This window comes from Hylobates moloch, unplaced genomic scaffold (assembly GCF_009828535.3).
Source record: "Hylobates moloch isolate HMO894 unplaced genomic scaffold, HMol_V3 SCAFFOLD_10, whole genome shotgun sequence".
Classification (NCBI taxonomy): domain Eukaryota; kingdom Metazoa; phylum Chordata; class Mammalia; order Primates; family Hylobatidae; genus Hylobates; species Hylobates moloch.
The window spans coordinates 80,900,559-80,928,410 of NW_026652285.1; positions in this window are offsets into that span (position 1 = coordinate 80,900,559).

Here is a 27,852-nt window from a genome sequence, read left to right on the forward strand (position 1 = left end):
TCAGGCATTGTGGGGCCAGAATCCTAGGGGTGGGTTTTTAAGGCAGCAGACTGGGGAAGGAGAGAGGATGAATGAGCAGGTCTTGTGGAGGGATGAAAGAATGGGTAGCTGGCTGAAGTAAGGAGGGGGAATAGGTGGGAAAGTCAGGGGACACGGGGCTGAGGGGAAGAGGAGTAAGGAATGCTTTATAGAAGAGCTGAAATGGGATTTGCAGCCTGAAGGATGAGAAGGAACTATTAATATTATAACAGCATAACTGCCCTTCATAATCACTGTTTGTGATCCTCCAATTCTGCTTTGAACTACGCAAATAGTCTTTGGTGTAGCTCATTTTAAGGCCTATCCGACCCCAGAGAGGTTAATTATGAAATCCACATTAGCAATACAACTGGGGATTCAAACTTGTAAATTCATTAGCCATAGAAAATCTATCATGTTCAAAAACAAAAAGCATTTTCTTTTCTCTGAGCAGTTGACATCAGGAAACAACTCTTCCTTTAATGTTCTCGAAAAAGAGACCCATACCCCCACACTATACCTTCTTTATAATTCTGTTATAAAAGAAGTTTCACCCATAGGTCTCTGAATTTTTTTTTTTAATAAAACTTCAGAGTATTATTTTTGGATGGTGATATTTTGGATAAACTCCTTCATCCTGGAGCCTGGTGAAGCTTTTTTCTTTGAACCTGGAAATCTTTTTTTTTTTTCCCCAGTTTCAAGAGTTTAAGACTTCATGGTTTGGATTTCACTCCAAGTTCAAACTGCTTGGAGGTCCAGTGGGATCACAACTTGGCAGCATACATCCTGGTTCCTAAAATTAAGCAACTGTTACCAACATCTGAGCTTCCACACTGAGCTATTGAAAGGGCATTTTCGTATCACAAGTGGAGGCTTCCTGCTGGGCCATGGGTGGAGTAGTGCTGGAATAAGGGAAGGCAGACCCAGCTGAAACCCTTCTCAGCCCCACACAGCCCTCCCCCACCTCCCAGATTTGCTGGGCCTGTCATTTGAGGCTAAGTCATATAGACAAATTCAAAGTTCACTCTGGGACACGGGCAAGGGAAGACAACAAAACACACATTCTTTTCTCTGAATCTTTTCCCAGGCTCTGGGATATTGCCTGGCACTCTGTAGGCACCCAATAAAGTTTGTTAAATGCTTGAAAGAAACAAACTATGGGGTAGGGGGAGATAAAAGAGAGAGAAAGGAGGAGGGAAGAAGAAAAAAAATGGGAGGATGGAAAGATTCTGAAGTTATTTTAAATAAATGCTCATTTATATATTTATATATGCTGCCTTACAGTAAATTAACAATAAAATTGAGTGCTTATTATGTGACGGGAACTGTGCTAAACTGCATTATATACATTATTTCAAATTTCATGATGACACCATGAAGCAAGAAGCATTATTAACCCCATTTAAAGGTAAGGAAACTGTGGTTAAAGAGATCAAGTCACTTGCCCATAGTGCCAAAAATAAGTGTGGGGCCAGGATCTGAATGCAGGTCTATCTGATGAGAGTCTGATCTCTTTCTTTCCCTCGACAATTTATCCTCAGGGATCCTGCACACTTTATGTCTCTTCATTTTTTTGTAAGGGTGACAACCAATGCAGGTGAGAAATAAAATCCTAAGCCTCCCAACCAACTGAATGGACCCCCCTCTTGGCCAAGGAGACCACAAAGAAACTTACAAACTGAGCTCTTGGCCATGACAGGGTGGGAGAGGAGGTCAGACAGGCCTTGCTGTGCCCCCTCCCTCACTAAACACCATTAGACTTTCTTTCCCAGAGTTCAGCTGAAACCAGCCCTTTCAAAAGATTTGCTCCACTGCTGGTTTCCACCAACCACCTGATGCTGCGGCTGGACTCCCCACCATTTTTGTGGTTTTGGCACAGCAACTGACCAGCATTCTTCCTGATAAGAGACCACTGACCACAGACTAATTCCGGCCAGTCCATGGAGGCTGCACACAGGGGCACTTCTGTGTCCTCTGTTTTCCCTTTTGACTTATGGAGCCTAAATTCACTGCATTTAAATGTTAAGTCTCCACCCCAAAGTGAACATGGGACATATGTAACATGCACGTTTGCTTACAATGCATGCACATCCCTTCATGAATATTCATAGTTCTTCCTATAACCTGCTGAATATGTATACTTAGCCAACCTGTTCAGCGTAAATTCCTGTCTTAGCCTTCCTCCTTCCAAGTGCCTGCTTTTGGTTTTTGCTGGAGGCTATGCTTCCCAGCCTGCAGGTGGCCAGCCTGCAGCTGCAACCCTTTATAAGAAATTAAGCTCTCCTTTCCCGATGTATAGATCTCATAACTTTAAGTCAACACAGGTCATGGGCACACAGGTGTAAGCTTTAGCATTAAGCCATCACATGGCTCATAGAGTTCCGCCACCAGAACCCAGGAGTTGCCATTCATAGGCTAGGTAGGCCAAGACAGAGGCAGGCTGCTCTTTCGTGTCAAAAGTGAGGGAACGGCACCATAAGTAGAAGAGACAGTATTACAGGCGTTAAGGCAGGAAAGAACATTCCAGAAACTGAAAGGCTCATTATGGCTCCATTGACAGTAGTGAGGTCAGAAGGAGTCAAGAGCCACCATGATAAAGATTTTACCCTGAATGCATCAGGAGGCCCCTGAGGGGTTTTAAGCAGATGAGGGATATGGCACCATTTATGTTTTTAAAAGAACGTTCTAGCTACGGTGTGAACATGGACTGCAGCCACTAGGAGGAAACGTGTGCAAATGCCCAGGGAAAACCCCTTGACCAATCACTCAACAAGCCTTCTGACTTAGGCTTGGTGCCAGGGGACAAAATGATTCCTCTGATCATTTGGGGGAATCAAAATGGTCCCCAAAGGGGATCATCAAGGGACACCAAAATGATTCCAGCTGATCTCTGCCTTCCAAGAATGCTTGGTCTGGAGAGGCAAAAACTAAACAGAGTAGTCATGCTATAATAAATAGGGGTAATGGTGGCAGAAGGACCAGGTGGGGATCACAGGATGCTCCCCTGAGGTAGAAAGGTTTCCTTAACCAGGACCTTCAAGGATGAATAGGAACTCTACAGGCAAATATGGAGGGAAAGGTACTCCAGGCAGAGGGACAGTGTGGAGAAAAGCAGGGAGGCATGAAGCAGTGCGCTACACTTAGGAAACCTAATAAGGTTCTGCATGGTGGGAGCACGGAATCGGGTGGGACTCGGGAAAAGGCAGTGGGGAGGAGGGCAGGGGCTGAGGCCCCGTACAGGTCCAGAAAGACCTTGTGCATCATCTTACAGCAACAGTACTTTCCCTCAGTGAATGGGGAGCCTTGGAAAATGATTAAGCTGGAAGATTTTGCTTTTTAAATGATACTCAAGGGGAGGACCTAGAAGGGAGAAGCGCTGAGGGTCCGATAGAAGAGAGTAGCATACGCTGTCAATCTGTAACGCAGGTGACCTGGGATCCACTGCCAGTACAATCCCATCCTGAGCAGCCGCCCCCGGTCCCTGGCTTCTCACACAGGCCCACACACCTGCTGACCACGCTCAGCTTGGAACAGCCCTCTCAGTCCTAAGAACCAGAAACCAGAGAAACCCCAAACGAGGGAGGGTCATGGGAAACCAAAAAGAAACTCTGGTGCAATCCAACCACAGAAGAAATCAGAGAATCCTGTGTCACTTCCACTCCATAAGACCTTCCCAGAGGAGCGCTACTGTTGGCAGAGCCCCTCCAGGCACCTGCCCCGGGACCCCACCCACATCCCTGGGGTTGTCCTGTCTCCTGACCCCTCCTTGCTTCCCCACATCCTCTTTACCAAGCTCAGTGTGTCAGAGTTGGAAGAACCCGCTTTTACCCAGAAGACCAATGGCCTGGATTCCCAAGTCCCAGCTCCAACACTTATTAACTACTCTTCATCCCTGGGCCTCAGTTTCCCCATTTAGAGTCCTCCCTGCCTCATAGAGAACAGATAGAAATGGGCTTTATAGAATAAAGAGCACCATCAAAGTAGAAGAAATCCTCTCCCCACCTCAGAAAGTATTTAAATCAACCTGATTTTAAATCAACTGCCTGATGCAGAGATGACTGTTTCCTTCAGTCCACAGTGTGGGTGCTTTGTAAGGACTGCTGTTGTAGGGACCATGGAAGTTTCCAGAAGAGGAGTTCTGAAGCTTAGGGCTCACCAGAGTTTCTCTGATGATTTCCCTTCAATTCACCATCAAGACCACTGAAGCATCGCAAGAGGAAAGGATAGGCCAGGGTCACTTCAACCAGCTCCCCTGGAACATACGTGGCTATCTCTGTTTCCAATGCCAAGGACTCACCTGTATAGACAGCCCTGCCCTCCTGAGACAGAGATGGGCACAGCGAGGTGGACTGTCCCGCAAAGAGAAGGAAACAGGCAGGCATTATTTGCCCCTCAGGGTCTGGCAGGGCTGAGCCTGAGTGGGCAGAGGAGTGGGCTGGAGGCTCTGGCAGACTGGGGGGCAGTCCCTGTGGTGTGGAGGGGAGCAGGGAGTTCTGTGTGGCAGCTGGGCTTACAACGAAGACATTGTTCTCTCCCTGCAATACATCTGTTCCCCTAAGGGTGGAGGGCAGAGAAAGAGAACTGAGTCAGAGAGCATCTGCCAAGGCCAGGGAAAAAGCTAGAGTGCCCATCTAGAGGAAGCGAAGTGTTGAATTGTCCCCATGGCAGCCCACCCTCAGCCACCTGACAAAGGTTAGAGACACAAAGGAAAATACTGACTCCCTTCCTCCACCACACCCCGTTCTCTCTGATCCTTTCTCTTATTTCAGTCAGTAATGCCATGCTGTGCTTTGTGCCTTGTCTGCTTTTGTGATTTTAACCTTTTACTATCTAAGCATTTCTTTTACACACTTCCCTAAGTACCTTTTTGTAACTTATTATCTTGACCTTTGAAATCAGAAAATTCAACGCCAGTGAGTTTGCAAAGAAAGCTACATCTACTCATTACGTCACTGATGAATCTACCTTCTGGCAAAGGAATCTGATGATGTGGATCAAGAAGAATAAAAATGTCTTTCCCTTTCTGCTGAAACTCGCTCATTTGAGAATAATTACCACATGCTAGTACTCATATATCTCATGAAGTACGATATAATACAAATCAAGTTTACAGATGAGAAAACACTAGCACAATGACTTCAAGAAAGTTGCCCAAGATCACACAGATAGTAGATCAGTGGTCAATCCCAAGTCTTCTGACTCTAAAGCCAGTTCTCCTTCCACAGTGCCAGCCTTTTCAGGTTACCCAATAATCCTACTCCTGGGAATTCACGCTGAGAAATTTTACTCTCAAATTTTAAAATCAAAAATAAAAAAGTGTTCAATGTGTTGTTCATTGTGCTTCCAAAAACTGGAAGCAATCTAAATATCAATTATAAATGAAAAATGAAGCAAACTGTGACAATATTATTCAACAACAGAAATTAAAATGTTATAGATTGTAGCAACATAGAAGGTTTTCATGACTGAAAAATAGGTATATATATTATGAACGTAACTACGTTAAATTATGTAAATCACAGTAGGCAAGACACCAGGCAAAATGAAAATACTATTTACAGGGAAGTAGAATTCTAGATACATTTTTTACAAATTTTTTTAATGCCATTTTGATATCTTAACAATGTCAAACAAGTAAGTTTATAATACCCCTGCTGGTTTTTCAGTGCCAGATGTGTGTGCTTTCCCAAATTATCTGTTCTATCTGCCAAATCAAGGAAATTTAATTTCACTCTACAGAAATAAACATACAATGTCTTTCTTTAGGATTTTTAATTCTATATTTTATATGGGATCTTTTATAATTTTCCACTTTCTCTTTTGGTACCTTAAATTACATAAAAAATCAGGCCAATATCTGTCATTGCTCCTTGACTTTGGCAGCAATGATTACACTATAACAACAGTGTCTCATTCACCCACTCTGGGGAGAGAAGAAAAGGCAACAGAAGGCAAGAGGCGCACTGAAGGGGAGCTCGCCATGGCTCCGCAGCAGCCGGGGGAAGCGGCAGGAAAGGTGCCTGCACTGCACAGGGCTGCCTCTCCGCACCTCCACTGCTGCCAGTGTATGAGGATTTTGAGATTTCCAGTGTTTTCATCAGAGACTGGTCACAAGGAGCTGCAATCTCCTTAAATGTTTGGGTTATGTGAGACCTGATCGTAAGATTCCTGGAGATATCTGCAACACCCCAAAAGCACAGGAAGCTCAGGGGGGCTTTGTGAGACTCGGGAAGCCAGTGATCATCTTTCTTTCTCCCCCACTCTCTCTCTCATAGGGTACACAGCCCCAGCCACTCGCTGAGATCCTGACATTGGCAGTCTCCTGGCTCCCTCAGGCCAGCCTCTTCCCCACCCCTGCCTCACCCCTCGGAAGGCATCAGGTTCTGTCACCATAAATGGGGGGTCTGAGTCTGCTGAGAACAATGATTTAGCACAAAGAGTGCTCAGTGCAAAGTCCAAAGTGGAGGTGGGTGGATCAAGAAGGTTAATCCAAGAACACCCATTCTGTCCAAAGAAGCCAAGATCAAACTGCATAAAAAGTCAGGGCTTGATAAAATACCCAGGGCAACAATCCAGGGGAGAGAGAAAGAATATTTATCCTCAAAGTAAACAGAAAAAGGAAAACATCAGCTAATTGAACAGGGTCATGGTTTTGTGGGGAGCAAGAGTCCTCAGGGTGAGCCCGCGCTGAGGCTGCGCTTTGTGGGGATCTCGCTGTGAGGATCGCGGGCCGCCTCAGGTAGCAAAAGAAATCGGGTCCAAAGAGATCATGGCAAGAAAAAGGGAACTGCTGGGCACGGTGGCTCATGCCTGTAATCCCAGCACTTTGGGAGGCCGAGGCAGGCGGATCACGAGGTCAGGAGATCAAGACCATCCTGGCTAACACAGTGAAACCCCATCTCCACTAAAAATACAAAAACTTAGCCAAGCGTGGTGGCGGGCGCCTATAGTCCCAGCTAGGCGGGAGGCGGAGGCAGGAAAATGGCATGAACCCGAGAGGCGCAAGTTGCAGTGAGCCCAGATCGTGCCACTGTACTCCAGCCTGGGCAACAGAGCAAGACTCCGTCTCAAGAAAAAAAAAAAAAAAAAAGAAAAAGAAAAAAAGAAAAAAAAAGGGAACCGTGGGTGTTTATCGGGCAGCATCAAATGAGCAAAGATAGCAGAATTGCAGGTCAGACAACCTGACTGCCACTAATTTGCCAAGTAGCAAATTGAGTAAACCATTCTCTTATTTGGGCCTCAGTCTCCCCATTTACAATGTGAAGAGATCGGACTAAAGAACCTTCCAGCAATGGCCCTTGAGGCAGTGGTGTGCTAAAGTCATTCTTATTGGCTTGTGATAACCAATTGTTAAATTGGGGGGAATTTTGTGAGCCTGGAGTTAAGCACAGCCATCAGAAAAAATAAAGATAAATATACATTTTAAAATTAAAAACGATGTAAATGTATATTTACAATTAAATACATTACACCAAAAACCAACAGTAAATGTGCTCAAATTCCTTACTTCCTAATTATTTTACTACGGTTCACTATTATCTATGCCAGGGGTCAGTGAAATTTTCTGTAAAGGGACAGGTAATATTTTAGGCTCTGAGGGACACAGACAATCTCTGTCACACTGTTGTGTGTGTTTTTTTTTTAACCTTTTTAAAATATAAAAACCGATCTTAGCTCACAGGCTGCACAAAAACAAGCCACAGGTCAGATCTGACCTACAGGCTGTAATTTGCTAGCCACTGATCTGTGCCCTGAAGGTTATTTACATGCATTTCACCTGTACTACAGAAGCCCTGTATAATTGTGTGCTGCTATGAATCTTTTCCCAACTCTATGGTGGGATATCATGTTAATAGCTTAAAGTCAGCCGTGGTGGGAGTCTTTACACAATGGAAATGGGCAAACATTGCAAAGCAGGTGCTTTTTCCTGAAGGGTCAGTTATTACATTTACCAGCCCTCCACTGTCCCAAAGTCACAAGAGAGAGAATCTTAGAAGCAGAAAGTGTTTCCCAGCTCACCCAGGAAGCCCAGGCAGGGCAGCAGAATGGAAAGGGAAACTCTAGGCCATGGACTCAGAAGAGGAGCAAGACTGAGGGATACCCTACCCTGCACACCTAGACAGGGCCTGATTCACAGGTGATCCTTTGTGACCGCCTCACATTTCAGGTTCGCTTTTTTATGCCCAAAGTTTATGCTATTTTTCTCTTCTGTCACTTTGAAAAGGCTGTTTCTATCTTCGCTGCTGCCCTCGGCAGTAACAGAGCAGCTGAGGTCTGCTCAGAAGCTGCCAGGGACAGACACTGTACAAAGGGGTCACAGCTGCAAGGGAGACGAAGGGAAAAGGCAGCTTTGTGTGGAGCGGCCACATCTGCTATTCTGGGGTGGAGTGAGTTTGGGCTTCTCCTAAAATAGAACAATAACGTGCAGGTCTAGACTAAGCAGCAATTTTGGTTTTAGGGAAAGCTGATACCCAGCAGGATGAGAATAACCCTGAGAAAGTTTGTTTTCAGCAATTTGGGCTCAATTAGGCAGGAAAAGTGCCTGGTAAGAAACAAAGATACAACCAAAACCAGGAGGAGGCCTTTGGGGCATTTACGAGGGGACCCTCCCAGGAATTCCCAGACAGCAAGCAGCAGCAATGTTGCCTCTGCTACTGGAGAAACAAGTTGCAGCCTTAACTCCAGTGGAAGAAGTGGTCTCTGTGCCCTATTCCTCTCCCGGACCCAAGGAAAATCCACCCCGGACACGTACACTGCCTCTCACCCACCCTCTCTGCTTCTCCCAGCTGACAGTCATTAGGAAAACAGACGGAAACCAGGAAGAAGTCATACTGTTCCCAATCCCCAGTTGTCTAATCCAAACAACACAAAATACTGGGGAAGGAGGGGATGAGACAGCAAGGTTTGGTGGGGGAGGCAGATGCACACAGAAGTGGTTAGGGACAGCTGCTTAGAAAAAGGGATCCTTTAACTAACCCTCGAAGGAATAAGCAAAGAATGAAAGGAAAGGGCATTCAAGGAGTACAAAAATGCTAGACGTGGCTGTTACACGTCAAGGCATTCTAACTCATTAGACATCAGAGAAATTCAAGTTAAGAACCACAGTGAGACGCAAGAAGCCACAAGAGAACATTACTCCTCCTCTATCAACAAGAAAAAAAGCCAGACGATAGACAGTCCTAACTTCCTTTAACCCATCAGAGAGCCAGGATTACAAGGCAATCAGGAGAACTGGATTCCAGAGTAACAAGCCCCTCCATAGAGACAGAATATACACACTCTCCCACCTTTGCCAGAGCCTCTTTGGAGAAAGTGGTGGCTGCATATGAAAGAAGGGCTAACACCGTAACAAGATTTTTAAAAATGATACATAATTATTGTACATATTTCTGGGGTACTTGTGATATTCTGAATACACATATACAACATGATCAAACCACGGTAATTCGAATATCCATCACCTCAAACAGTTGTCATTTCTTTGTGTTGAGAACATTCAAAATCTTCTCTTCCAGCTATTTTGAAATATACAATAAATTATTCATTATAACAGATCTGAAAAGCCTAGTGTGGGTGGGTGTGACAATTGAGAATCCCTGGGAGCCCAGACACAGGAGTTCATACTCCCAGCTCTTTTCCACAACCCCTACCAGCTGCTCAGAAGAAAGACTGGGCCAGGCAGGAGAGCCAAGGGACCCCTCGCTGGCCCACAGGCATGAAACCCCACCCATCTTCCAGAACTTTTCCTTATAAAAACCCAAAGCCTTAAGGGTAGGAGCAGGCTACCCTCCCACTCCCAAGGCCTAGGCAAAGACCCACTGTCTGGAGAAGGGATAGAAACTAAGCCACCTGCCCCTGGGTAAGGGATAGAAACCAGGCCACCTGCCCCTGGAGGAGAAGGAGAAAAGCTCTCTGCTCTATTACGAGCCTTACACCAAGTAACAAGCCACAGTCATCTCCTGTGGGGGGGAGGAGCAGAAACTCCCCTGCAACTGGTCTTAGAAAAGGAGCTATTGCTCCATACTCCACCAGAATGGCTAAAATTAGTAAGACTGATGATACCAAGGATTGGCAAGGACATAGAGCAACAGGAACTCTCGTATGCTTCTGGTAGCAGTTTGAATTGGTGCAACCACTTGGGAAAACTATTTGGCAGTACCTACTAACTAAAGTGAAGCAGGTGCATATCCCAGGATCCAGCAATTCCACTTCTAGGTATATATCCAAGTGAAATGAGTATATATGAGGCCTAAAAGACTTACAAAAGAAGATTCGTGGCAGAACTACTTGAAATAGCTCCAAACTGTAAACAACATGATAATCAACAGTATTATGTATAAATTGTGTAATTATATTCTCTTCATACAATGTAATAACTACTATACAATGATAATGGACAAACTACTGCTACCTGCAACATGAGTAAATCTAGCCAACATGTTGAACAAAAGAATCCAGTTGAAAAAGAATCCATGAACTCACTTACATGAAGTTCAAAAACAGGCAAAAGTAGCATATGATGATGAAAATCAGACAGCAATTATCCTTTGGAGGGTAGTTACTGGAAAGGGGGAGGTGGAGGATTCTAGGGTCTTGGCAATGTCCTACTTCTTGATCTGGTCCACAGTGTGAAAATTCATCAAGCTGTACCTTCATTATTCGAGTTTTTTTACTTCAATGTTATACTTCAAAAAAAAAGAACAGGTTACTTTAAAAAGAAGTGCATAGTATGATGAGAAACAAACAAGTCAGCCAAGCCAAAGTCGTGAGAGAGAAGACAAAAGACAGGTAGGGTAACTAGAATATGGAAGGACCTCTTGAGTCCCAGACCAAGAGGTTTAGCCTTTGTTCCACTGGCAAAAAAGTGCCACCAAAGGCTTTTAAAAAAATAAGTATAGATTCATATGCAGTTGTAAGAAATACAGAAAAATCCTTCATCCAGTCTCCCACAATGTTGATATCTTACAGTACAGTATTAGAGCCATAAAACTGACATTGATGCAAACCACCTACCTTACACAAATTCTGCCAGTTTACATGCATTCACATGTGTGTGCATGTGTTCAGTTCTATGCAATTTTATCACAGATGTAGATTCCTATGACTGCCACCACAGTCAAGATACAGAATAGTTCCATCACAGGGATCCCTAGTGCTACCACCCGTTTATAGAACCATTAAACAAACAGTGGTACATCTAAACATGGAATACGACTCAGCAATAAAAGGGAATGAACTATTAATACATGCAACAACTCGGATGGATCTTAAGGACATTATGTTGAATGAAAGCCAATCTCAAAAGGATTACATATCATTCCATTTATATGCCATTCTTGAAATGACAAAATTATAGTTACAAAACAGATGAGTACTTACCAGAGCTTAGGGAAGGGAGAAGGGAGGGAAGTAGCTATGGCAGATGAGGGACATGAATAACACAAAACAGAGAATCCAGCTCATTCTAAGTGCAACTCTGCCTTCCCAAAACTTTAATCTTACCCTTCAACCTTACTACCCTACCCCATCCCACTGCCACCCCCAGCAGCTGCCTCTTGCTGCTTTAATATCTAGTAAATTAGCAATGTCTTGGGCCTTGATGAAAGGACCCTATTGATAATGGACCCTCCCTACTGGCATCCCAATATGGTGTCATCTGTCCAGTGGAAAAGGGAGCTTGCCCCTGCATTCTGTGACTCCTTTTCATTCTCTTGCAGACCTCCTGGAAGAGCTGAGAGCCCTTTGACATACTTAATGCATGAGCTGTCTTGTGAGGTTGGGAGGATTACTTGGCTTTTTTTTTTTTTTTCTCTTACTTCTGTTTCTTCCCTAGATGTAATTCTATTAAACGGCTTTAAAAATAAATATGTTGCTGTGGGAGGTTGAGTGAGGGGGTAGTTAGTATAACATTTCTGTTATTTTGAAATTAGACCCATGGGAAGCCTCCAGGCACACAGTAAAGTCTGACATAATCCACTTACAAAGGAGATTAAGGACACTGATGAGCTCACACAGGCAACTCCCTGATGTACTCACGGATGGTACACTGAGCCCCAGGAGCCAAATAAGAAGAGAAGGTGCATTTCAGAAATGCACACCAGGGAGATAAATCCATGCCCTGTAGAGAGGTGCACCATGCCTCAGGAACAACCAGTCCCTGAATAAAACTTCAACTGGACTGAGACGCTGTGAGCCAGGTCCTGCAGTCCTGGCTGCACAAACATCTCTGTAGAATGGAGACTACCTTTGAGATGGGGGGAAGGGCTTCTCAGATGAGGGACATTTGAGCTGACCCTGAAGAACGAGTCGCTTGCCAGGCAGTAGTTCGGAGTGGGGAGTGGTATACCACACAAGGGGAACAGCATGAGAAGAGGGGCTGGCTGGTATGGGGCAGGGAGACTTGGAGCAGTCTGGTGTGACTGGGAAGTACGACATGCTGGGGGAAGTAGGGGAAATTGAAATCAGTGGAGGGCTTGCCTGTTATGAAGAATTTGGCCTTTAAGCAACAAGCAAGCATGAGCAGTTTTGAAAGCACAGGTGTGACACGGGATTTTAGAAAGATGACTCAAGTGGCCCTGTGCAAGCAGATACATTGCAGAGGCGAGCCTCTGGTCTGAGAGATGTGAGGAGCCCCCTGCCTCCTCTCATCTTCCTCACTAACGAGAATGAGACAAAGCTCCAGCTTCCTGGCAGATTTACATGTTAAGGTGGTTTGGCGGGAAGTGCTGCCTTCTCGTGTTAAGATGGGACTTGTCAGAACAAGGATCTGGCTTTGGCTGATGAAAAAATAAGCAAGCACAGTTTTAATTCCCCCAGTTTTAAGAGGGGTGGGGGCTCCCAGCTTGAGGCTGCAAGAGCCAGGCCTTCCTGAGTCTATACAATGAACCATCAGTGGGCCACAAGGCTGCCTTGAGAAAGAGCCAGTGCTGAGCCCAGGCTGGGTAGTCGGGATGTCTGGCTTATCCAACAGAGGGGAAGCAGCCTGATGGTGTCTGTATGGAGGACTGTCTAAGGAGCATCCTGGAAAGGGATATATCCTAAGGGAAGGAAGAACCTATTAGGCTCTAAGGATGGGATACAATCTCTTAATTCTGAGTTCAGGGAGGTATCTGCCTATCCAAGTTGTCTCTTGACCCAGCCTCCATTGGGTTCATGCCAGAATCCCAAGTGGAGCAAGAGGCTGTAAGTAAAAACAGAAACACCTTGGGACTGGGGCCGCCCTCCTTTGGGGACCCTCTAACAGAATGTGGCAAAGATGAAGGAAACAATCTTCCTCCACACACCTGACACCTGAGGGCTTGGGATGGCAATGGTAAGGAACTACAGGAGAATTACAGCCATTTACAGACCAGCACAGAGAAGAACAGCGTATCAGCCATACCTACTGTCTTAGTCTGTTCAGGCTACTATAACAAAAATACCATAAGCCAGGTGGCTTATAAATAACAATTATTTCCCACAGCTCTGGAGGTTGGGAAGTCCAAGATCAAGGTGCCCACAGAGTCAATGTCTGGTGAGGACCTGTTTGCTTCCTCACAGACAGCGCCTTCTGTGTTCTTACATGGTAGAAGGGGTGAGGGTCTCTCTAGAGCCTCTTCTATAAGGGCACTAATACCATTCGTGGGGACTCCCTTCTCATGACTAATCAACTCCCAAAGGCCCCACCCCCTAATACTTTCACCTTGGGAGTTAGGATTTCAACCTATGAATTGGAGAGTAGGGCACAAACATTCAGTCCACAGTACCTGCCCTATAGCAGCAATGCCCACCAGAGAGATAGCCACACCCTGCAATCCTCTATGGTGGCCTGGTACGGACATGGGAACAGCAGACACACTCTGAGCTCATGGGAAACATGCCTTAAAGAGTTGCTGGGGGCCCAGCTAAAGCCTCTGCACGGGCAGTCAGGGCCAAGGATTTTTGTCACATGCTCAGTGCAAAGGCAGCACTGTCTCCTGAGCAGTTCTCATTTGTCAGGTTCTGAATGAGTGTTGTCAATAGAATGAAATACCAATAATCTTGAGACAGTCGAATGTTAAAGCCAAATTAGAATTTCAGTAAAGCAGGCAAAATACTTTCAAGACTGAACCCTCTACCACAATTTGACATTATCTCCTTTGAGCATAATAAGCTGGAGCGGCAGACATTTGTGTGATGATTCTCCCAGTGTCCCTATTGTTCCCTGTTATGTAAATACTTCCAAATGCCTCTCTTATTTACCTACATCCCTTCTTAGAAACCAATCTGGCCTATATGCAAACATTTAGATAATTTGGGATTTTCAAGCACATGGTCATGATTCATCTTAGAATAACAAGTGTCAAGACCAAGGCCTTGGACATGATAGCAGGAGAGATTTTGTTTAATGGGTTGCCATGGTGGGGGAAGATCAACAGACTGAAAGCATCTAGAAGTGATTGTCATTTGAGCTATTATAAGGCCTGTGAATATATCCAATATCCCAATCCATCCTCAACTAAGATAGGCCCTGTATCTTAGCTGAGGATGGATTGGAATATTGGATATATTCACAGACTTTATAATAGCTCAAATTGTAAAAGTCCCTATATCTTAGTTGAGAATAGATTGAGATATTGCCCACTTTAGATGTGGTGGAGACCATGTGATCAATAAAATATCCTAAGACTTTCTGCTAAGACTCTCTGCTCCATGTTACTTTGATTATAACTGCAATTCCAGGACCATCCATCAATAAGCTGGGCCTTTGGGATCCCAAAGTGATGGTTCCCTTCCAGTCCCACACTGAAAACTATGCCACAAACACAAAACCCAAATACTGCTGGGCTAAATTAATGGAGTGGTACAAATTGGCCTTTTTTCTTTTCCTCAAACATGCTAAGTTCTTCCCCTTGCCTTCTCATATTGTTCTTTTTTACTGGAACACTCTGAACCCAGATCATTGCACAGCCACCAATTTAGCATTCCAGATCACTTCAAAAGTCACCTCCTCAAAGCACAGAGCAGCCTCTAGGGGACTGACAATGTCCCACTTCTTGATATGGGGGGTGGTTATGGGTGTGTTCACTTGCTAAAAATTCATCAAGTTCTACATTTATGACTTGTGCACTTTTTTATATATGTGATATACTTCAATGAAAAGTTTCTTTTACAAAATTAGTCACCTCATCAGAGAAGCCTTCCCTGACCACCACATGCTCCCCACCCTCGTCAGATGCATTCTAACCAGAGCAACTCCATCTTGAATAGCGGCTAGGTAAAATGAGGCTGAGAACTACTGGGCTGCATTCCCAGGAGGTTTGGCATTCTTAGTCACAGAATGGGATAGCAAGTTGGCAGGACTGGTATCACAAGAGTCAGATCACAAAGACCCTGCTGATGAAACAGGACACAGAGGGAAAAAAAAAAAAAGCCAGTCCAAACCCACGAAAATCCAGATGGCTATGAAAGTGACCTCTGGTCATCCTCACTGCTCATTATACGCTAATTATAATGCATTAGCATCCTAAAAGACAGTCCCACCAGCACCATGACCGTTTGCAAATGCCGTGGCAACATTAAGAAGTTACCCCATATAGTCTAAGAAGGGGAGGACCCTCAGTTCCAGAAAATCTCTGTCCCTTTCCCAGAAAACTCATGAATAATCTACCCCTTGTTTAGCATATAAGAAATATCTGTAAATGTATTCAGTCAAGCAGCCCACGCCACTGCTATGCCTATGGAGTAGCCATTCTTTAAGAAAGTGAAGCTTTCTTAATAAAGTTGCTTTCGCTTTACTCTATGGGCTTGCCCCAAATTCATTCTTTCAAGAGGTTCAAGAATGTTCTCTTGGGGTCTGGATCAGGACTCCTTTCCAGTAACACTCTCACTCTCATGTTGGCCTTATGTATTTTCTTCATGGTGTTATAACTATATGATCTTGTCTATGTCTATGTCTATTTATTTTGTCTCCTCTAGAATTTAAGCACCAAGAGACAACAAGCGCAGTACCCATCTTGTTGCATGCTGTATCCCTAGTGTCTATAACAGTGCCTGGCAAAGAAGGGTTAACCAGGAAAGAGTGCACAAATGGCAACTTTTACCCCAGTCCTGTCCTAAATTTTCTGCATAGTTAGAATGTCTCTGAATGAAGGATGAAGAGGCCTCCTTTTGGAGGTCACTTAAGCCAGGGATTCTCAAGGTCTTTGTGGCCACAATACATTCTGATCAGTGAAAGATCATACATCTCTTTTATTCCTGGTACAGCAACACACACTCTGCCCTGGAGTCCCTCGGTCCTGCATGTGTGACCAGCTGGGTGGGTGTGCTGGCTGTGTGACCTCCCTGAGCCTTTATTCTTTATGTATGAAGTGGTAAAAACAATCCCTTATCTCAGTGGTGCTTTTAAAAATTAAATGAGAAAACAAATATAAAACTACTCCTAAAATAATTTAAGTGAGATACAAGATGCTTTTAAACAGACTATTATTATTTTAAGAATAATTCAAGGAATAGCTTTGCATTTAGTAGAACTCATTTACTTTTGGATAGTATTAAGAATGTGATGTTGTTTGGCTGTGTCCCCACCCAAATCTCAACTTGAATTCCCACGTGTTGTGGGAGGGAGCCAGTGGGAGGTAACTGAATCATGGGGGCAGGTCTTTCCCATGCTGTTCTCCTGATAGTGAGTAAGTCTCACGAGATCTGATGGTTAAGGTAAGGGGGAGTTTTCCTGCACAAGCCCTTTTTGCCTGCTGCCATCCATTTAAAATGTGACTTGTTTCTCCTTGCCTTCCACCATGATTGTAAGGCTTCCCAGCCACATGGAACTGTAAGTCCATTATAAACTTCTTTTGTAAATTGCTCAGTCTCAAGTATGTCTTTATCAGCAGGGTGAAAACGACCTAATACAGAATGAATGAAAACAGAAAGATTTCCTTCCTTCTGTGCCTAAGAAAAAAGACGCACTTGTGTGTTTATCAAAAAGCAAACAGCAGGAGACTGCGAGGGGACCCAGAAGAACCTTCTAGGCACTAGTAATGTTCTGTTTCTTAATCTGAGTGCTAATTACATAGGTGGGTTCCATTTGTGAAAATTCAAGCTATATACTTGCAGTCTTTTTGTTTTTCTGTATGTATATTTTACTTTAAGAGCTTTTCAAATACACGGCAAGTCCAGCTGATACAATGGTAGAGGCAGGAGGCAGAAAAATTCTAGGCAGACAGGGTCAGGTCCATGGCAAAACCCCACCTTTGAGCTGAAAAGCCTGAAACCCACAGCCCAAAATGAGAACTTCCATCCCTGTGTGCCCACTCTCTCCTGATTGGTTCTTTCTGAATAATGTACTTTTACCTATCAAATGTTGCCTTTTCCAAAACTACCTATAGCCCACTCCACACCCATCCTGTGCCTATAAAGACCCCATACTCAGCTGGCAGAGAGAAGCAGCCGGACATCAAGTAGAGGCAACTTTGAGACAGTGGCCGGGTGAGGCAACCTGACTTCAGAAGAGAGAGACAGAGAGATGGGCTTGACTTCAGGGGAGAGAGACTTTCCCTTCCCATCCCCTTTCCAGCTCCCTTCTCTACTGAGAGCCACTTTCATCACTCAATAAAATTCTCCATATTTGACATCCTTCAATTCATCCTCATTCCTCTTGGGTACCAGAAAGAATTCAGCATGTACCAGGTATGAGTACCCAAAAATGCTATAATATTGGCCCTTCGCCCTCACTGGCAAAAGGCAGCCACCCCATGTAATGAGGCAAAGGGTCCACCGAGCTGGTAACACACTGCTGTCTGTGGACAGCAGAGCTGAGGGAGCACTGTAACACGCCCTCTGGGGCCTTGGGCTTGCAAGCACCCCACCTGGATGCTGCTGTGGGGCCCACACAGTTTGCTCCTGTCAACACTGAAGCAGCCAGTTCCTGCACTTGCTCGCTCTGGTTCCTGCACTCACTTGCCTGCTTACTCCCTCTCTCAAGGAGCAGAGCCCAGTGGACCCAAGTGAACCAAGTTCACTCCTGCTAGAGCCAAAGTGGCCGGTTCCTGTGCTTGTTGGGCCACATGCTCCCTCCCACAAGAAGTTGAACAGGGCAGGCTGGGTAAATGAGGCAGCCCAGTCACGAGTCCCACAAAGGGGTCAAGAAAATATACTGCATCATCTGGGGGCTCATCTGGGATATGTCAGAAGGGTGAGTAAATGCAGATCTGTCGTATCTGTCTCTTCTTGCCCTCAAACTTTCCTCTGAAGGCAAATGACCCACCAAACCTCTGAGTGGCCAGTTAAGGGCAAATGGTACAGCTGCAGAGGACAGGATGCGACCCTACCACCTCTCTTTCTTTTGGGTGAAAGGAATGTTGGCTGTTTCCTTTCAGAGGTCTAGCCATCGCGTGAGACCAGGATAAGGTCCTGGGGAAACTGAAAGCATCTGGCCGAGGCCATGCCCCATTGTTGCCAGAAGACCCCTAGACTTGACCCTGTCCACAACTGCCCGTTAGGGTGTCAGCCATGACCCCCAGACTTTTCTGTGCTATTTTTACTTCCTTCTTTCATGGCTCCTATCTCTTCTTTTATAATGTTAAGGGTGTTGCTGCGAACTGCAGAAACGTTTAGGTGGAATGAGCATTTGGCCCAACCATCAGGTATGCAATTCAGAACAATGTGATTTCCATCTGTTCTTATAGGTTCCATCCCGAATCCCACCACAACAGCTGTAGGTATACAGTGGCTCCCCTCCCCCCTCCCGGCTGGGGTGCTTGGATGTGTCTGCAGCATGCATGTGCCATGCCCAGTGGCCACACAGGGTGGGAGAGAACCACGGCTGTCACCCAGGTCCCAGGGCAGTTTCAGGGGCCAAGCTGGTCAGCATTTCCCACTCACCATCCCCTCCCACCATGCACCCACAGAGTCTTTCCTCCCCTGGCCGAGGGGTCCAGCTTGGTCCAAACCAGAGGAAGGATACAGTGATTAAAGGAACTTATTTGCATAGAGCAAGAGGTTTTCTCCCACTTAAGCTGGTTTTTTTCTTCCTCTTTCCTTTTCAATGCAAGAGGGTTCTTTTCCTACCTCAGCACTCTGCTTGTGATAGGGAAGCAGAGGAGGAGTGACCCCACTGGCTGATAATTGCAAATTTGGCAAGGCCCATCTGGGATTTCATCTAAATAAACCCATGCATCCCCTCAGACACCTTTTTGTTGCAAACTTGATTCCAAGCTTTGGCTTGAATCCCTAGAAAGAAAGCCAGATCTGAGGGATCTAAAGCCAGGCAACAGGCACAGTATTAATGGGCAAGACTAATTCCTGGGGATTAAGCTCCCGCTTCATGGAAAGAGGCCATGCTCCATGGCATAGATGAGGCCCAGGGAACCCAAATGCTGCCGACAGTAGAGGGGATGGAGGTATAGGTGAGTGCAGATAAATCCTATTCTCTAGGCCCTCCCTGCTTCATGGGTGCAGGCCACACTGGCACCCATGGGCAGCATCCGTCTAAGGTCACCAGGATTCACGGATAAAAAGAAGAAAAAAGAAGGACACCCTTTTTTTCTCCCTTTCACACCCTGGGTTTTCACTGAAAGAGGGAAGAGAAATGAGGGGATCCTACTTCCCTGTCCTTAAGAATGGGCAACCAATCGTCTTCACCATCCTCAGTCTATACACCTCTGGAGTGTATCCTGAATCACTGGGACTGCTTTGACCCTGAGACTCTGGAGGAAAAACACTTCATAGCCCTTTGCACAAAGGTTTGGCCAAATTTTGATCTGCAGGAAGGACTGGCTTGGCTTCAGGAAGGAACCATTCATTTTGACACCATCCTGCAGTTGGATTTTTTCTGTAAACGTGAGGGCAAATTGTCTGAGGTCCCATATGCACAGGCTTTCTTTACCTTGCAGGCTAATTCAGAAGCACAGTACGATTGATCTTGCACTCCTGTTTTCCCATCTCAGGAGCTGCAAGAGGCAATCCCAGAGAGCTAAGGAAATAAATCCCAGAGGAACCTCCAACAGGAAAGCCAGCTCCCTCTGGCCCTGCTTCTCCAGGTCCACCCTGTTCCTCCTATCCAGTTTCTCTCTCACACTTGCCCCTTCCTAGAAATCCTTACCCTAGACAATTCCCAGTCTCACGCTTGCCCTTCCAACAGATGCCTGATGAATTTGGCCCCAGTAAGGTCCAGGTCTCCTTCTCTCCACAGGACTTAAGGTAAATTAAGGGGAATCTTGGCAAGTTTTCAGATGACCCTGACAGATATATAGAAGCTTTCCATAATTTAACCCACGTATTTGAATTTTCCTGGCCTGGAAAGACATTATGTTACTTTTGTATCAAACCCTGACTAACACAGAGAAGCAGTCTGCTCTGCAAGTGGCAGAGAGATTTGGGGATGAGTTTTGTACTCACATAGTACCAGGGAAGGTGACACACTTGACCCAACTGGGAGAGAAGCAGTACTATTAGATGACCCTAAATGAAATCCCAATGATGAGATGGGAGAATGGAAGAGGAAACACTTTCAGATGTACGTAACAGAGGGCCTATATAAGACTAGAACTAAGCCTCTCAATTATACCAAGCTATCCATGATAAACCAGGGATTTTAAGAGAATCCTACTGCCTTCCTGGAAAGGCTAAGAGAGGCCTTGGTAAAGGACACCTACGTCCCAATTCAGTTGAGGGACAACTAATCCTAAAGGGTAAATTTATTACTCAGGCAACCCTTGGTATCAGGAGGAAGCTACAGAAAAGGCCCTGGAACCAAACAGTACTTTAGAGAACCTCCTGAAAATGGTCACCTTGGTCTTTTACAATAGGAATAGCGAGGCCCAAGAGAGAGAGAGGAGACATGGGAAAGAGACACAGGCTTTAATGGCCACCATGCAAGCCCACAAACTCCAGAATCTCCGAGTTGCACTCATTAACTGCTACAAATGTGGCAAGCCAGGGCATTTTAGGAAAAAATTGCCCAGGTAGCATGAGGAAGCCACCTCAACACTGTTCCATCTGCAGTGGGGACCACTGGAAGGCAGACTGTCCCCAGGGATGCTGGTCTAGAGCCAATCTCCCAAATGGTCTAGCAAGATTGATGGGTCCCAGGCTCCTCTCTCCAGCTCCAGTGGTCCAGTCTGCCATTACCATCCAGGAGCACTGGGGAATTCTGGAAATCGAAGGGAGGAAACTGGACCTCCTTCTGGACGCTGGCGTGGGTCTCTTGGTTCTCCTCTCCAATATGGGCCCCCTGTCCTGCCTTAGCACAACCATGAGGGGTGTCTCAGGAAGGCCTTTAACCTGATACTTTTCCCAACCCCTTAGCTGTAGTTGGAGAGAGACCTCTTGTTCACCCATGCCTTTCTAATAATGCCTGAAAGCCCAACTCCTCTGTTGGGCAGAGGAATTCTGCCTCATATGAGGACCACCATTCTCATGGCCCCAGGACAAACTCTTCATCTCTCCCTAGCGGAGATAGATATTAACCCAGAAGTTTGGGCGATTCAAGGGAAAATTGGCTGAGCCACAACCACCCTACTAGTCTTGATCTACCTTAAGGGTCCCACCTCCTTTCCTAATCAGAGACAATATCCCCTGAAACCAGAAGTTAGAAAAGGACTAGAAGCCATCATTGATAACTTAAGGTTTCAGGACCTCCTCAAACTCTGCAACAGCCCTTGTAATACCCCGATATTGGGGATACAAGAACCTAAGAGGGAATGAAGACTAGTTCAGGACCTCTGCCTCGTTAATGAGACTGTGGTTCCAATTCACCCAGTGGTTCCCAATCCATATACCCTGCTTGCTAAAATACCTTAGGGAACTAAATGGTGCACAGTCCTGGACCTAAAGGATGCCTTCTTCTGCATACTGTTACACCCTGACTCCCAGTATTTATTTGCATTTGAGGATCCCTCTAACCAAACCACCCAGCTAACCTGGACAGTGTTACTTCAGGGATTCTGAAACAGCCCCCACTTGTTTGGGCAGGCATTGTCAAATGACCTGAGTTCCTTTATCCTCAGGTTAAAGTTTTACAATACATAGATGACATTCTCCTCTGCACTCCAACTGAGAAAAGTCTCTCAGTATGGCCCTTCATTTTCTGGCTAACAGAGGATATAAGGTTTCAAAATCTAAAGCTCAGTTCTGCAGACTTCAGGGAAGTACCTAGCCCTGGTCTTGTCGACAGGACAAGGGGGCATTAGGTGAAAAAAGGATTAAGCCCATCTCCTTCTTTCCCCTCCCCAGAACCCTCAAGCAACTGAGGGGATTCTTGGGCATTATAGGATTCTGCAGAGTAGGGATAGCTGGGTATATGAAATAGCTCTTGCCTTACATCACTTAATAAAGGAGACTCAGGGAGCTAAAACTCACTCCCTAGTTTAGGAACCAGAGGCTAGAAAGGCCTTTGACCAATTAAAACAAGCCTTGCTTAAGGCACCAGCCCTTAGTCTTCCCATAGGGAAGACATTTAATCTTTACATGTCAGAAAGGAAGGGAATGGCTTAGAGCTACTCATGCTCTGGGAGTTCTAACCCAGGCCCAAGATACCGCCCAGCGGCCTGTAGGCTACCTAAATAAGGAGCTTGATTTGGTTGCCAAAGGATGGCTGGCCTGCCTCTGGGCAATTGCAGCAGTAGCCTTTCTGCTTGTACCTTTCGGGTACCAGAGGCTACCAAGTTAATGATGGGGAATAACTTAACCATTTACACTCCACATAATGTGGCAGGACTGCTGTCTTTTAAGGGGAGTCTCTGGCTAATGGACAACCACCTCCTCAGATATCGAGCTCTGTTATTAGAGGGATCTGCAGTTCAATTAAGAAACTGCCCCTCCCTAAATCCAGCCACCTTCCTCCAAGAGGAAGCTGGGGAGCTTGAACATGACTGCGAACAGATAGTAGTACAAACCTAATGCAGCCAGCGAAACCCCCATAAGTAGCATAAACCTATGCAGCCACAGAGGACCCCAAGGAAACCACATTTAAGAACCCAGACTGGATTCTCTTTATGGACATAAGTTCTTCTATAGAACAATGGATCCATAAAGCAGGGTATGCAATGGTTACCCTGAATGATGTTGAGACTGCATCTCTCCTTGGACACAAGTGCTCAACTAGCCGAGCTAATTGCCCTCATGAGGGTGCTTGAATTAAGCCAAGGGAAAGCAGTTAACATTTATACTGATTCTAAGTATGCTTTCCTAGCCTCTATGCCCATGCTACTATCTGGAAAGAGAGGAACTTCCTCACAGCTAACATGTCTCCCATTAAATACTAACAGAAAATTAATAAACTATCATCCTCAGTTTTCCTCCCATGGGAAGTGGCAGTAATACACTGTAAAGGCCACCAAAAAGGGATGGATAAAATAGCTGAGGGAAATAGGCTGGCAGATCAAGCAGCTAAATCAGCATCAAGAAGGCCCAGATTTCTGATTCACTTGAAGCCCCTCTGATCTGAAAGGGCTCTGTAAGAGAAATAAAACCTCAATATTCTCCTTCAGAAATAGAATGGGCCACCTCTTGAAGATACATCTTTCAGTTCTCAGGATAGCTACAATTGGAGGATGGCAAGCTTCATCTACCAGCTGCCAGCCAATGGAAAGTTCCTTGAAGCCTTCAGCAGGCCTTCCACCTAGGTAAGGATAAAACCTATCAATTGGCCCAGAGATTGTTCTCAGGGAAAAAAAAAAAAACAAAAAAAAACACACCTGATACAAAGCGTTAAGCAGGTCGTTAATGCTTGTAAGACTTGCCTTAAAAATCATCCCCTGAATCGGTGGCTTCTTCCCCCTGGAACCTAAAGAACAAGAGGCTACCAAGGGGAAGACTGGCAAATGGATTTCACCTCTATGCCAAAGGCAAGGGGCACCAAGTTATCTCCTAATATGGAAAGATACACACCTTCACTAACTGGGTAAAAGCATTTCCATGTCAAACAGAGAAAGCCTCTGAGGTGATAAAAATAGCAATTAAAGAGATAAATTTCTGCTTTGGACTCCCTAAGTACCTCCAGAGTGATAATAGCCCTTGTTCAAGGCAGCCATCATCCAGGGGATCTCAAAGGTAGTGGGCATACAGTACCATCTTCATTGTGCTTGGGACCACAATCCTCAGGAAAAGTAGAAAAGACAAATGATATTATCAAAAGGAACCTCAGGAAACTGTGTGAGGAGACTCACCTCCCCTGAACTACCCTTGTTCCCATAGCCCTACTATGTGTTAGAAACACCCCTTCAAAGCTGGATCTGAGTCCCTTTGAAATTATGTATGGACAGCCTTTTCTCACCAATGATTTCTTGCTAGACCAAGAAACCTCTGATTTGATTAAACATATAACTTCTTTGGCCCATTTCCAACAGGAACTGAACTAGGGCAATGTCTATTCAACCCAGGGGACCTGGTACTGGTAAGGGTAATCCCTTCCCTTTCTCCCTCTACCAGCCCAGATTGGGAGGGACCTTACACTGTACTTCTTTCTACTCCTATGGCAATGAATGTCACTGGAATAGATTTTTTGATTCATTATACTCCAAGTAAAGGCCTGGGGGAACTGATGGTTCCAATTCACCCAGTGATTCCCAATCCAGAAGAGTACCCAAAGTACTAATGTGAAGAAATTGAGGAACTCAAGCTAAAAATCACAAAAGAAGTGTTAATAATTAACTTTCCATGAATATCCTCCTTATAGTTTTGCCTATCCTTCATGTTCTTACCTTCATTCTGTTCTATAACAGGGGGTGCCTTTACCAAAGACCTCTTAATCCTAAACATCCATGGGAATATCCATTTCCCTAAACAGTTATTGCTCCCCTAAAGTGTAACTGGTTTCATATAAGGTTTAATTTATTTCACCAGGGTGAAACAGCTCAGGGTGCAATGTTGTTTTCAGAAGGATTAGTATATTTCACTTATTTCTGTAATCTTTGGCACTAGATTCATTCCTTTTAACTCCTTTTTGTATAATACACACATTCAATCCATGTATACTTAACCTCATAAAACTTGTTTCTCCTTGCCTAGAGGCCATCAAGCTCCAAATGGTCATACAACCTCGGAGAATGGCTCCCTTTTGCCAGGGACCCTTAGGTAGACCTCTGAGGGAAATCTGACTGCCATTTTTCTCAAAATAACACCCCTCTGTTAGCAGGAAGTAGCTAAGATCAGTGATCATCCATATGCTAACAGCAGTTAGATGTGCCTCTTCAGAGGGGGAAATGATACAATGATACAGGCAGGAGGCAGAGAAATTCTAGGCAGACAGGGGTGGGTCCCTGGCAAAATCCCACCTTTAAGCCAAAAAGCCTGAAACCCGCAGCCCAAAGTGAGAACTTCCACTCTTGTGTGCCCACTCTCTCCCAACTGGTTCTTTATGAATAATGTTTTAAACCAGTCAAATGTCTCCTTTTCCAAAACTACCTATGGCCAGCCCTGCCCCCATTCTGTGCCTATAAAGACCCCATACTCAGCTGGCAGAGAAAAGCAGCAGCTAGACATCAGGAAGAAGCAACTGGACATCAGGGATAGGTGACTTTGAGATGGCAGCTGGATAAAGCAATTTGACTTCAGGAGAGAGGCAGAAAAGCAGCTTGACTTCAGGGCTCTCCCATGAAGGGCAGGTCTCCCAGACCTGTCCCCTTTCCAGTTCCCCTGTTTGCTGAGAGCCGCTTTCGTCACTCGGTAAAATTCTCCACATTCACCACCCTGCAATTTGTCTATATGACCTCATTCCTCTTGGGCACTGGACAAGAATGTGGAACACATCAGGTGCAGGTATCCAAACAGGCTGTCACACTGGCCCTTTGCCCTCACTGGCAGAAGGCAGCTGCCCCATGCAATGAGGCAGAGGGCCCACTGAGCTGCTGTCTGTGGATGACAGAGCTAAGACAGCATTGTAACACACCCTCTGGGGCCTTGGGATTGCAGGCACCCCACCTAGATGCTGCTGCAGGGCCCACACAGAGTTTGCTCCTACCAGTGCCAAAGTGGCCAGTTCCTGTACTTGCTCACTCACACGTTCCCGCCTGCCTCCCATGAGGGGTTGAACAGGGTGGCCTGAGTAAACGAGGCACCCTGTTGTGAGTCCCGTGAAAGCATTAAGAAAATATCCTGCATCACAGCTATATCTCCATAAGCCACTCACATAAAATACATGAGAAGGGTTTCCATAAGGTGTCCTTAATTGTTCTATTTTTTAATTGCATAAGCAAAAGATTGCCCTGTGGACTATAGGATTGACCTGATGAAAATGACCCATTTTATCTATTAACAAATTCAAACTGGGCACAGTACTTCATGCCTGTAATCCCAGCACTTTGAAAGGCCAAGATGGATCACTTGAGCCCAGGAGTTCGAGATCAGCCTGGGCAACATGGTAAGACCCTGTCTCTACAAAAAATAAAAAATTAGCCAGTGTGGTGGCACACACCTGTAGTCCCAGCTACTCAGGAGACTGAGGTGAGAGGATCACTTGAGCCCAGGAGGTCAATGCTGCAGACAGCTGTAACTGTGCCACTGCACTCCAGCCCGGGTGACAGAGTGAGATGCAAGACTCTCTCTCCAAAAAAAAAGAGAGAGAGAGAATTATATTTATACTGCCACTGTGGAGAACCACTGAAACACTCGCTTCTCTAAAAAGGTCCTGATTACATTTCTCTGTGTCAAAATAATTTTTTAACTTTGGATCTTGTCATAATATACATGATACACATAACAGAGTGCAGAAAAATCAAACATTTTTATTTATTTATAGGCACTGATTCTCTCATATAAAGCAATGCCATCTGTTTAAAGCTCACAATTAGAATTGAAAGCATCCTATCAAAAAGCAAACTGATATTTAAAAAAAGAAGAATTGAACACAATAATATACGTGAAACTAATTAACTTGCAAACTGATCTCCCCCACAGAATGGCCGGCAGTCTATGACTGAAATTGTCTTGGTAAAAGTTTTATCAGTGAGAAAATTATAACAGTAAGCTAAATTAACCCAACTCCCATCTCGCCTTTCCCCTAATTATTCCTGGGCTATTGGGCTAACAATGAAAGACATTTAGGCTACAGTTTAAATGATAATAGGCCTTGCCCAAAACTCAAATGAAGTTGTGAAGCTAATGGGAGGCCATCAGGCTGGGGGGAGGAGAGGAGCCTGAATCGTGGTGCATCCTGTGAAAAAGCAAAGGAGGTTGTAAGACATGCAACTTCCCCGATTACTCCTGCAAATAACACCAGTATTGTAGATTGGCCTTTTGGGATATCTTTCCAGTTTTTTTGTTGTTGTTGTTTTGTTTTTCATGTCTGACACCGATATAGCTCCACCTGGACCCATGGTTCCACCCAGACCAACAACTCCACTTTTGTGGCCCCACCCAGAAGCAATTCGGATCCCAAGAAGACAGCTTCCACCCTCTATGATTTTCTCTCCACCCCAATCAAAAATTTTGGAAAAGCATTGTTTTCTTTACCATTAATATTTTTTCAAAAAAAGGACAATGGACAGGTGAAAATATGAATACTATTAATAAGTATGGGATTATAAACTTAACATATTTAAGAAATATTAGGGAGGTTGAAAGTGGAAAATCTTTAGCCTTATTGGTTTATTGACGAGTTACTGGTGTTTTTCAATTGTGACTACAATAATAAAATTAAAGAACTTATATGAAATGTTGGAGAGACAGCCTCAAAGATTGTGACTAAAAGACAAGGTATTATTTGATACTATATTTCAGCTATGAGGTTTACAATCTTCACCTTATACCTGGTCTGTCTATTCTTGGATGTGTTCAACTTTTGCATAAGCATTCAGGAAGGTGTATATGTATAAAAGTAAGGAACTGCCTGCAATCTGGCTTTTTCCATAGCTGTGTCTGATAGTGCCTTACACAGTG